Source organism: Bos javanicus, chromosome 4, assembly GCF_032452875.1.
Source record: "Bos javanicus breed banteng chromosome 4, ARS-OSU_banteng_1.0, whole genome shotgun sequence".
Lineage (NCBI taxonomy): Eukaryota > Metazoa > Chordata > Mammalia > Artiodactyla > Bovidae > Bos > Bos javanicus.
In genome coordinates, this window is record NC_083871.1 from 45,919,241 (window position 1) to 45,932,093 (window position 12,853).

At 35.6% G+C, this 12,853-nt stretch overlaps 1 protein-coding gene across 2 annotated transcripts in view; it reads right to left on the reverse strand.

Moving 5' to 3' along the window:
• Window positions 1–12,853, reverse strand: part of ORC5 (origin recognition complex subunit 5) — an 88,405-nt gene that overhangs the window by 30,564 nt on the left and 44,988 nt on the right. The window lies entirely within an intron of this gene.

Consider the following 12,853-nt stretch of genomic DNA (forward strand, 5'->3'; position numbering starts at 1 on the left):
CTGGGCTAATAAACTATGTTCTTTCTGCCAACAAAAGGAAATCAATTTACAACTGTAATTAAATTTTAACATGCTCATTATTTTTATACTTTCATAGCTTGGTATATATGTTAATTGATTTGTGAAACATCCTATCCTGCTTGTTTTGGAGGAGCTTTACAATCTGAAACATTAAATTATTTAAATAAAAAATGTGATATATATCAGTGTATGAGGTCCATACAACCCAAAAAGAAACACATTTGATTTGATTCAAGTAATGTGATAATTCATGAACATATGGCATATATCAAGAGTTCAACTGACATTTTTTACAAATAAAAAGTAGAGGTGATGAGTGCTACAGTGGAAAGGAGGGAAATATTTTCAAAGCTAATTCAACTTAAAATCACTTTGAATTTGTATTTTTTTTTTTTTTAGGCAGGGAGTGGATTGTTACTCTTCGAAAACACTCAAATAAAAAGTGCCATGAATGTTTATACTTAGAGGAACTAAAGATAGTGTCTCTAATCTTTAGTATCTAGGAAGGCCTTAACTTCATGCTTACAAGAATGGGAAGTCACTCTTTCAGTGAATGAATCCCATGTTCAAGGCACTGTGCAAAAGACAGAAAAATAAAGACAAAGTTTATACCCACAAAGAATTTAAGGTATTAGGAGAGACAATAATACAATGGCAATAACACACTATGAGTGCTATGCTAGTGATATGTATAAATCCAATTACCTGACTTTAGAAAAGGTAATGCCTAATACATAGGAAAGGAGGCAAAATGTGAATTCATTAAGAAATGGCATTGTGGGGGTGTGGACCATAAGCATCAAACAAAGCTCAACAGTGCTGGAGGACAGCACATGTAACAACACAACAAGAAAAATGGGTATGTTTTCAGAGAAGAAAGAGCTTACGGTGAATGGTGTACAAGATGAATAATGACAGTGGCTGAAAATACTGCCAGTCTGTGAAGGGCCTCACAAGAAATGTTATGGAATGTAGTCTTGGTTCCACAGACAATGCAACTCAGTAAAAAAAACCATAAACATAAAAGCATATTTACTTTTCAAAGATTTTTTTCTGATGCTTGTATGCAAAACAAATTTGAAGATGTCAGTGTCAGGAAGACCAGTTAGGACATTATTTAGGGAATAATTTGGTTTTGGATGTATCAGTGTTGATAAATAAGGCACATTCAGGTATGACTGCTGTTGGCAATCTGGGTCCAGAGCTAGAGGAAAAGGATTAGAAATTCAGAACTCAAAAGTTAGCATACACGTAGCATTTGAAGCAAAGGGAATAAATTAGACAGCCCTAGGTAAAACTAGTTCCCTTTCTTATTCCTAATTGTTGGAAATTCAACTCTCCACCACTAGAGCGCTAAAGTGAGGGAGCACCTTAGGTTCTAAAAGTGACTTGGGACTAAAGACCCTAGTTTCTCATAAGGACTTGGTGCAGCACAAGCTCTTGAAAAATATCTACTTATAGGTAGATGAGGCCAATATCCTCCAAAGGACTCTGATCAGTTGTGAGCTGACAAGGAATCAAGACAATTTTTCATTGGAAACCCCCTTAAGCATCAACATTTCTTTTAATCAACTTTTTACAGCGCATTTTAAAATGTAGCACACATTTCCATAACGTAGATTTTTCCAAATCATTTAACTCCTAAGTTGTTCTTGCTAAAACTCCTGTCCTCATTAAAATAATCTAGTCATAAAGCTCTAAGGTATGCACTTGCCTATACAGACTCTATATTAAGAGATTTACTTAAATAGACATGTGTAAGCCCATATCCATATAAAATTCTGTCCATTTTCAGCAAAAAATTTGCAAAGTCATATAAAATTTATTGGTATTAAACACATTTCCCCCTAAAAAATACAAATAAAGGGTATACATTTGGTATATTTATTAGAAAGGTAGTTATAAAATACTGCCTACAAAGAATAAGGTTCCAAAACAGTGCTCTCTTTAACAGTTGAAAGCATAATTTATACAATTTTTCTATCCCTTAGGCAGTATTTTACATGTCACCCTTAAGCAACGGTTCTATTTTTCTGGAGTTCAGTAAAAATGCCTGCTGCTGGGCTGATATATTCACAAAAGGCAAAGTGGCTACACTGAAGAAATTCAACACCAGATTTAGGGAAGGCAGGAGAAAAGCAGGTGTAAACACCAACCTTTTATAAATGAAAATAAGAAAGATTTTATACCTGGGCAACATAGTAAAACATTTCTGTGCTTTTTATTAACCTTGGTAATACTACTAATACTTGGTAATATCAGTATTCCTTACAACAATAGAGCAGCTAGTGAAAACCAACCACAGTTCAACTTTACTCTTTCCAAATATGAAGCATCCCAAACCGTTTTAAAAAAGTCTCCTGAAATCAGCACTTACAGCAGAGCAGTCTGACAGGCAGAATGGTAACATATCTACACCAAGAGTATCAGGAGACTTCAGAATCTAATTTACTAGCCCGGTGGAGACAGAGCTTCAAGACAGTAAGGCTCTTCACTGCTAGAGAAGAGCCCGCCTCCATCAAACAGTACCCTTGCTGACCTATTCATCGGCAAAGTAGGCATTAAGTAAGGTTCTTGTGCTATCTTTGGAACGGAATGCCTCACAATTTCAGTTGTGGCTAAGAAAAACAAAAATAGTAAGATTATTAGAAAGTGCTAGCATTCAGGATATTTCCTATGATTTATATAATTAACCTTAATGGCATCAAGCATTTCAGTTGTATATTATAGAGGCACTAGAATGTTGGTACAAGTCAAATGAAACACAGAGAAATCATAAAAGAACAGCTTTTCACATTTTCTAGTACTCCAATAACCAGGGAATTTGTTTTTAGTAAAACTGTCCCTTTTGTTCACCAATTTCATTTTCTATAAAAGTAATTATCATACCTACATCACTTTATATGAATATCTTATATATCTAAATTGTAGGACATTATATGTTTATCAAGTTCAAATTCTTATCTAAGCAATATATGCAATGGATAGTATTTTATTATCTATGATTTCTGATGTTCCGTGACTAGCATTTGATAAATATAACTACTTTTTCAAAAATATAAGCCAAACAACTATTGTATTATGTAATATACTAACTTTTAAGGTAAAAAGGTTTTATAAGTCTATAAAATGAGTTTGACTGAAGTGCTTTCGGTTAAAAACCTACAAATATAGCCTGAAATATTGCATATAAAAAAGTAACATAATGAGCGTAACTTTTAACCACAAAGTATTTGAAAAACAGCCATGTAACTTGAAGAAACGCCACTTAGTTTATAATGTGCTATGCACAACAGAGTATTTATTGTCCCTAAATACTTTGGCCACCTCATGAGAAGAGTTGACTCACTGGAAAAGACTCTGATGCTGGGAGGGATTGGGGGCAGGAGGAGAAGCTAAAGACAGAAGATGAGATGGCTGGATGGCATCACTGACCCAATGGACATAAGTTTGAGTAAACTCTGGGAGTTGGTGATGGACAGGGAGGCCTGGCGAGCTGTGATTCATGGGGTCGCAAAGAGTTGAACACGACTGAGTGACTGAACCGAACTGAAAGAGTTTCAAGTTTTAAGAGATTCACATAATTTAATTATTAGCAAAATTTAGGTATGACATAGGTATCAAACAGTCATGCTGCATAACATTAAGTTCAAGGACTGTCAGAAGGAAACATTCAACAAATAGGTTTGCTATTTAACTTGGAAGAAGATATTCAAATATCTATATTATAAAACAGCAGGGACTACTGAAGTGAAAAAAATCCTGTTTTAATATATTTGTCAGGGGAAACACACTGACTGAAATCACCTACCCTCGCCAGGCACCATATAACCATTTGCCTGAGTTATTTTAAGACAGGAGGTCCTGGTAAGGAATACACAACTCATAAGTCACTATCAACCGAAGATTTTGGGAAAGGTCAGAAGGAGATACCACGCATCCTACCACCTCCCAGAATTCTTCTTGCTGGCATTCATCCTGGCTGAGCAATGTGTGCACCAATGGGAAAGACCCCGAGTCAGAAGGATTGGCCAAAGACAACCAGGAAACTAATTTCATTTATCATAAAACAAGAAACTGTGAGCATGTGGCAGAGCAGTTCTCCTGGGTTCCCTTACTCTACTGCTCGCTGCCTGGGTGCCCCTTCCCAATAAAGTCTCTTGCTTTGTCATTTGTCAGCATGTGTGTCTCCCTGGACAATTCATTTCCGAGTGCTGGACAAGAGCCTCCTTTCAAGGCCTAGAGGTATCCCCCCTCCTGAAACATACTCACTTTAAGTATTTAAGTATTAGTTCCTTCAGTATGAATGCCCTCCCAGTAAAAATACATATACATTAACTGTGATATAATTCGGCAGCTGCACACAATACTAATGAATGGCAGAGGAAGCTACAGACTGATTAAAAGGCCCTTGAGAACAAGCACTGCACTTGCTTGACTTTATATTCTCTTTATATATTCTCTTTATATAACATAGAGTGTAAAATATAATAAGCCCTTAACAAATATCTGTTAAATAAAATTTTAAGCAGAGAAAGAAAACTTTAATTTCAACTAGCAAAAAAAGATGGAATGTTGACTTTGAAATTTGAATTAAATTATATCTAAACATTTTTAATCACATAAATATGGACAAAATCCCATCATTGAAACTGAAAATTATATAAATGTTCTATACATCTGCCTATAATTGAAGAAAAATGCCAAAAATTGGTTTTGGGTTGAATAAGTAAATGCAACCTTACCTAAAATTTTAGCAAAAAATGTCCTACAGCTATGGTAAATTAGAGATGAAGCACCTGCTTCAAAAACTCTCCATACATAAAATAACTAAATCATTCTGCTTTCTGATTAATGACAAATTCATTTAAAAATTACCAAAATAGCTTAAATATGTCCTATATCAATAAATCAAAACTTAAACGAGCAAAATACAGATGGTTAATAACTAAATGCTCCTACAATTAATGCAATACTTGTAGGGAAAAAATGGAGCTAATTTACAAATAAATGTAAGTCCAAACATGACATTGTACAGGAGGCAGTGATCAAGACCATCCCCAAGAAAAAGAAATGTAAAAAGGCAAAAAGGTTGTCTGAGGAGGTATGACAAATAGCTGAGAAAAGAAAAACACAAAAGGCAAAGGAGAAAAGGAAAGATATACTTATTTGAATGCAGAGTTCCAAAGAATAGCAAGGAGAGATAAGAAAGCCTTCCACAGTGATCAATGCAAAGAAATAGAGGAAAACAATAGAATGGGAAAGACTAGAGATCTCTTCAAGAAAATTAGAGATACCAAAGGAACTTTTCATGCAAAGACAGGCACAGTAAAGGAAAGAAGTGGTATGGACCTAACAGAAGCAGAAGATATTAAGAAAACATGGCAAGAATACACAGAAGAACTATACAAAAAACATCTTCATGACCCAGATAATCACGATGGTGTGATCACTCGTATCTGGAATGTGAAGTCAAAGGGCCTTAGGAAGCACCACTTTGAACAAAGCTAGTGGAGGTGATGGAATTCCAGTTGAGCTATTTCAAATCCTAAAAGATGCTGCTGTGAAAATGCTGCACTTAATATGCCAGCAAATTTGGAAAGTCAGCAGTGGCCACAGGACTGGAAAAGGTCAGTTTTCATTCCAACTCCAAAGAAAGGCAATGCCAAAGAATGCTCCTTACCGCACGAATGTACTCATTTCACACTAGCAAAGTATTGCTCAAAATTCTCCAAGGCAGGCTTCAACAGTATATGAACCATGAACTTCCATATTTTCAAGCTGGATTTAGAAAAGGCACAAGAACCAGAGATTAAATTGCTAACATCCGTTGGATCATAGAAAAAGCAAGAGAGTTCCAGAAAAACATATATTTCTGCTTTATTGACTATACCAAAGCCTTTGACTGTGTGGATCACAAGAAACTGGAAAATTCTTCAAGAGATGGGAATTCCAGACCACCTGACCTGCCTCTTGAGAAATCTGTATGCAGGTCAAGAAGCAACAATTAGAACTGGGTATGGAACAACAGACTGGTTTCAAATAGGAAAAGGAGTATGTCAAGGCTGTATATTGTCACCCTGCTTATTTAACTTATATGCAGAGTACATCATAAGAAATGCTGGACTGGATGAAGCACAAGCTGGAATCAAGATTGCTGGGAGAAATATCAATAACCTGATATGCAGATGACACCACTCTTATGGCAGAAAGCAACAAGAAACTTAAGAGCCTCCTAATGAAAGTTAAAGAGGAGAGTGAAAAAGTTGGCTTAAAACTCAACATTCCACAGCAGGATCCTCTATGACCCACCTCCCAGAATATTGGAAATAAAAGCAAAAATTAAAAAATGGGACCTAATTAAACTTAAAAGCTTCTGCACATCAAAGGAAACTATAAGCAAGGTGAAAAGACAGCCTTCAGAATGGGAGAAAATAATAGTAAATGAAGCAACTGACAAACAACTAATCTCAAAAATATACAAGCAACTCCTGCAGCTCAATTCCAGAAAAATAAATGACCCAATCAAAAAATGGGCCAAAGAATTAAACAGACATTTCTCCAAAGAAGACATACAGATGGCTAACAAACACAGGAAAAGATGCTCAACATCACTCATTATCAGAGAAATGCAAATCAAAACCACAATGAGGTACCATTCCACATCAGTCAGAATGGCTGCAATCCAAAAGTCTACAAGCAATAAATGCTGGAAAGGGTGTGGAGAAAAGGGAACCCTCTTACACAATGCAAACTAGTACAACCACTATGGAGAACAGTGTGGAGATTTCTTAAAAAACTGGAAATAGAACTGCCTTATGATCCAGCAATCCCACTGCTGGGCATACACACAGAGGAAACCAGAATTGAAAGAGACATGTGTACCACAATGTTCATTGCAGCACTGTTTATAATAGCCAGGACATGGAAGCAACCTAGATGTCCATCAACAGATGAATGGATAAGAAAGCTGTAGTACATATACACAATGGAGTATTACACAGTCATTAAAAAGAATACATTTGACTCAGTTCTAATGAGGTGGATGAAACTGGAGCCTATTATACAGAGTGAAGTAAGCCAGAAAGAAAAACACCAATACAGTATACTAAAACATATATATGGAATTTAGAAAGATGGTTAACGATAACCCTGTATGTGAGACAGCAAAAGAGACACAGATGTATAGAACAGTCTTTTGGACTCTGTGGGAGAGGGAGAGGATGGGATGATTTGGGAGAATGGCACTGAAACATGTATATATCATATATGAAACGAATCACCAGTCCAGGTTTGATGCATGATACTGGATGCTTGGGGCTGGTGCACCGAGACGACCCAGAGGGATGGTACGGGGAGGGAAGAGGGTAGGGGGTTCAGGATGGGGAGCATGTGTATACCTGTGGCGGATTCATGCTGATGTATGGCAAAACCAATACAATATTGTAAAGTAATTAACCTCCAATTAAAATATATAAATTTATATTAAAAAAAAAACTCAACATTCAAAAAACTAAGATCTTGGCATCTAGTCCCATCACTTCATGGCAAATAGATGCGGAAACAATGGAAACAGTAAGAGCCTTTATTTTTGGGGGCTCCAAAAATCACTGCAGATGGTGACTGCAGCCATGAAATTAAAAGATGCTTGCTCCTTGGAAGAAAAGCTATAACCAACCTAGATGGCGTATTAAAAAGCAGAGACATTACTTTGCCAACAAAGATCCATCCAGTCAAAGCTATAGTTTTTCCAGTAGTCATGTATGGATGTGAGAGTTGGACTATAAAGCAAGCTGAGTGCCAAACAATTCATGCTTTTGAACTGTGGTGTTGGAGAATCTTGAGAGTCCCTTGGACAGCAAGGAGATGCAACCAGTCCATCCTAACAGAAATCAGTTTGAATATTCATTGAAGTACTGATGCTGAAGCTCCAATACTTTGGTCACCTGATGCGAAGAACTGATGCGAAGAACCTGATGCGAAGTCAATGGAAAAGACCCTGAGGTTGGCAAAGAATGAAGACAGGAGGAGAAGGGGACAACAGAGGATGAGACGGTTGTATTGCATCACCAAGTCTATGGACATGAGTTTGAGTAAGCTCTGGGAGTTGGTGATGGACAGGGAGGCCAGATGTGCTACAGTCTATGGGTCACAAAGAGTCAGGCAGGACTGAGCGACTGAACTGAAAAGTCCAAATCTATTCCAATATACAGTATCATGTGAATTCAAATGAGTATAGTAACGGAAATGCATATTTTTGAAAAAATAACTGTACATTACTACACCTGGCTCCAAAATGCTCCTTATTTATACTCTTTAAAATGAAAATAAATTTATAAGGATATTTTCACTTAAAATTTTTCTTAGTAAACTATGTATAACTAAACAAGAAGATGGTATGGGGAGGGAGGAGGGAGGAGGGTTCAGGATGGGGAACACATGTATACCTGTGGCGGATTCATTTTGATATTTGGCAAAACTAATACAATTTGTAAAGTTTAAAAAAAAAAAAATTATGCTTTTATCTTCCAGTTATTTCTAGAAATTAATTCACAGTGCACTGTTCCTTGTAATTAAAGAAACAAGTTATTATTTTAAAACTCCCAAACTGCAGAATTACAGTGAACTACCTTCAAAAGTAATTTTTCAAAATGCTAACTGATCAAATAAGATCAATAACAATGTGATATAAGTATATATGTAATTGAATGTCCTTAATTTTTTAAAGATAACTTTCCTTTTAATAGCCACTTTAGAAACCTGTATCAATAATTTCAGGAATAAATTCTTCAGCAATTCTATCCTCTTGGAAAAGATAAAGTGATAAGGCTTAATGTTTTAAAATAAGTGATATATCTGACATCTTAAAGAACCATACTTTTACTGCTTTCACCTAACTGTAAGATTATGGAGGGAGTGGGCAAGGTTGAGTAAGAGAAGACACAGAAATATCAAAACAGTGAAATAAAGCTTCCAAACAAATTTTCATTTTTCTTCAAGATTAAAAAAAAGACAAAAAAAGAACTAAAAAGATAAATTAAAAGCATAACCTAAAATAACAAATTACTATAAAACAAATCCTTAAAACAGTTACAGGCAGACAAAATGGATAGAAAAATAATTTTTCCTATCTCACACAGACATATGATAACCAATATAAAGCAAGTTGGTTTCAAGTAGAAAGTATTCATGCAACACAATTCCTTACCAATTTTATTTACATTTTAATGAAAAAGTAGAAGTGTGAGTATGCTCATAAATATCTTCAGGATTTTTTTTCTTCAAACAATCCAACGTATTAAATTAACAAACAGCTCTCTCTAAATATCAAAGACAATATTAACAAGTAAAAAGCTACTTTTTCTGCTTTTTCCTGCTCATCTTACAGCTACAACGCAGCAATATTGCCATCTAGTGTTCATATTAAATAAGTACTTCCAATACAAATGTCCTAGTTTTTTTTTTTTTCTTTTAAATTTTATTTTATTTTGAAACTTTACATAATTGTATTAGTTTTGCCAAATATCAAAATGAATCCGCCACAGGCATACATGTGTTCCCCATCCTGAACCCTCCTCCCTCCTCCCTCCCCACACCATCCCTCTGGGTCGTCCCAGTGCACCAGCCCCAAGCATCCAGTATCGCGCATCGAATCTGGACTGGCAACTCGTTTCTTACATGATATTCTACATGTTTCAATGTCACTCTCCCAAATCTTCCCACCCTCTCCCTCTCCCACAGAGTCCATAAGACTGTTCTATACATCAGTGTCTCTTTTGCTATCTCGTTTTGTTTTGCACTTAAAAGTTAAAGACAAATTGTCATTCCTATATGGCAACCCACTCCAGTATTGGATTTTCTCCAGCCTAGCAAATCCCATGGACGGAGGAGCGTAGTAGGCTACAGTCCATGGGGTCCCAAAGAGTCAGACACGACTGAGCAACTTTACTTCACATCATGGGCAAAAGCATAGTTTTGATGGATAAGTAAAAGGAGAAAAAAAGAAGTCAGTGAGAGATAATGGGGAGAAAAAAATACAAGGTACATGGGAGACGTACCTTTCTTTTGGATGCAATTTCTGTCACATTTTGTTCTTAAAGACAGTATGTTTTTTTTTTTTTTAATTTTCTTTGATATTCTATTGACCGAACAAAAGTAAATGTAAACTTCCTAGAATTAGTTATCCAGTCACCCTCAATATCCTGGGGATTGGTTCCAGGACACCACCCGCCAGCTCTCCATATCAAAATCTGAGGGTGCTCAAGTACCTTACATAAAAGAGCACAGTGTTTGTGTATAACCTAGTTACAACCTCCCACACATTTTATAACTTTTCTAGATTATCTTTAGTACCTGTTACAATGTAAATGCTATTAAATAGTTGTAAATGCTAGGTAAATATTGCCACTGAAGCAAATTCAAGTTTTGTTTTTTAGGAATTTTCTGGATTTTTTTTTCCAAGTATTTTCAATCTGTGGTTGGTTGACACTATGGATGCAGAATCTATGGATATTTATTCCTTTGTACCATCTCCTCCAACCTTTGTATCCTAAATGGAGTCACTGAGATGAAGTACTAAATGATTTTTCATCAAATAAACAAATTAATTTAAAACAATATTTTAAATATACAAAATTTATCATTTTGAAGACTGCTAACTAGACAAGATAAAGTATGAAAAGGCTGAGGTCGTTAGAGCTGAAAAGAATTTAGCTTCATTAAAACACAAAGATCGATTTTGTGCTAAATTGCTTAAGTACAACATAATAGACATTACTGAAAACAAAGACCAGTGACACTGTTCATCTATAAAAGTCTCAGAGTAGCAAGTAGATCCCTAAATCAGCAGCCTATCATTGTTTTGATTGTCCCTCCTTATAAACCTACATCTGCTGCTAGAAATGCTCTACCAATGTTAGGTAAATATGTAAGGTGTGACGTGTGGTAGTGGCAGTATTACTTACTACTACATCACAACTAAAATTACTACTACATCACAACTAAAATCACAACTAAAATAGCTGTAATTTTAGTAGTCAGGCTACCATATAACCCCACTTATTCTCGACTCATAGGGTGTGACACTTCACAAATGTGTGTCTTACAGGTCATGTTTCTCTAGTGTAATGGTTATCACATTCACCTCACGCAACTGTGTCTTGTTTTTTTCTCCTAGTCCCACACTTTGGTCATATTGTCCTCCCTCTTAAAGTTCTATAAATACTACCCATCGGATATAAAATGTCAGCTAACTCTACTATTATTTTTCCTTTTTTATTTACACATTTTTGTACAACAAACACACATCATTTATATAAATTAGAAATAGAAGTATTTAAAGAAAAAAATCCTACTCATTAGCCTAGCTCTATTTTTCACCTTTACTGTGATGCCTTCAAGTTCTCTCCTCTTGTCCAATCCAGAGGTGACCTCTTTTTACTGTAAACGTTGCAGCTGCACCATCTAGCATTCACTCACAGCCTTACAATACTACTTTTTATGTACATGTTTTTTTATCCCCCCAAAATATAAGGTCTCTTAAAGAAAGAAACTCCCATTTTTCATCCTTATATGTGTCTTCCACAAAAGGAATTTTGGGGTACCTAAGAAGTATTAATAATCATACATGATGCAACCATCTTTCTGCTCTGTTTAGAAGTACTGTCTACTTCACTTCTCTAGGCTTTAATTCTTGAAGATTTACTCAGTCATAGTGAGAAAGTCATTTCACCTCTTGAGGCTCAATTCCTTACAATAAAGATCAAGTATTACTTATTAATAAAATGTACAATTTGACTAAAAACTAATTTCAGAAAAAGCATTTATATGTATTATAAACATATACATATAGATCATAAAAAATTCCTGTAATACATATTAAAATTTTTTAAATTATCAACATTATGGCAACCATACACCTACCCATCTAGCTATTTATATAACTCAATAACTCACCAGACTCCCTTTCTCCAAAAATGTAATAAATGTATATACAATTTTCTATAAAGCTGACTCACATAAAAATTATCAGTGTGCTGAGCACACTGAGAATATACCTATTTTTGGTCACCAGAGACTTCTTTAAATGAAGCATTAAGGGTTACCATCATGCATTAGATTATAAAATCTAACATCTATTCACGAACCATATTTATTTGCAGTAAACTGAAATGTAAATATTATTTACATGTTTTCAACCTAAAAACATGTACATAAAACAAAATGCTAACTGAAACATCTGAGGACACTTCTTTTCCGTAAATACTAGTGCCATCATTTGTCTTTTCTTCTATCCATTCACACTATGTGCTAAGTATTGTTTTCCTGAACCACTTAAGAGATCTATTGTGACTCTATATATTTTTTAAAATTATTTTATTTATTTTTGGCTGTGCTAGGTCTTTGCTGCCATGCTGGCTTTTCTCTAGCTGCACCAACTGGGGGGCTACTCTACAGTTGCAGCGTGCAGGCTTCTCATTACAGTGGCTTCTCTTATTGCACAGCATGGGCCCTGCGGTGCAGGCTTCAGCAGTTGCAGTTCATGGGCTCAGCAGTTGCGGCTCCCAGGCTCTAGAGCACAGGTTCAATAGTTGTGGCACACGTGCTTAGTTGTTCCGGAGCATAAAGGATCTACCCGGACCGGAGACTGAACCCATGTCTCCTGCATTGGCAGGTGGATTCTTTACCACTGAGCCACAGGAGAAGTCTGTGACTACATTTTCAATGAATAGGTTTTTCTTAAATGTTAACAAAAAAAAAAGAAGCTTAACTACTTTATAAAGGTCATGTTTCCTATTTTTATGCTACTGCTGCCATCTAGTGAAAATTTTGA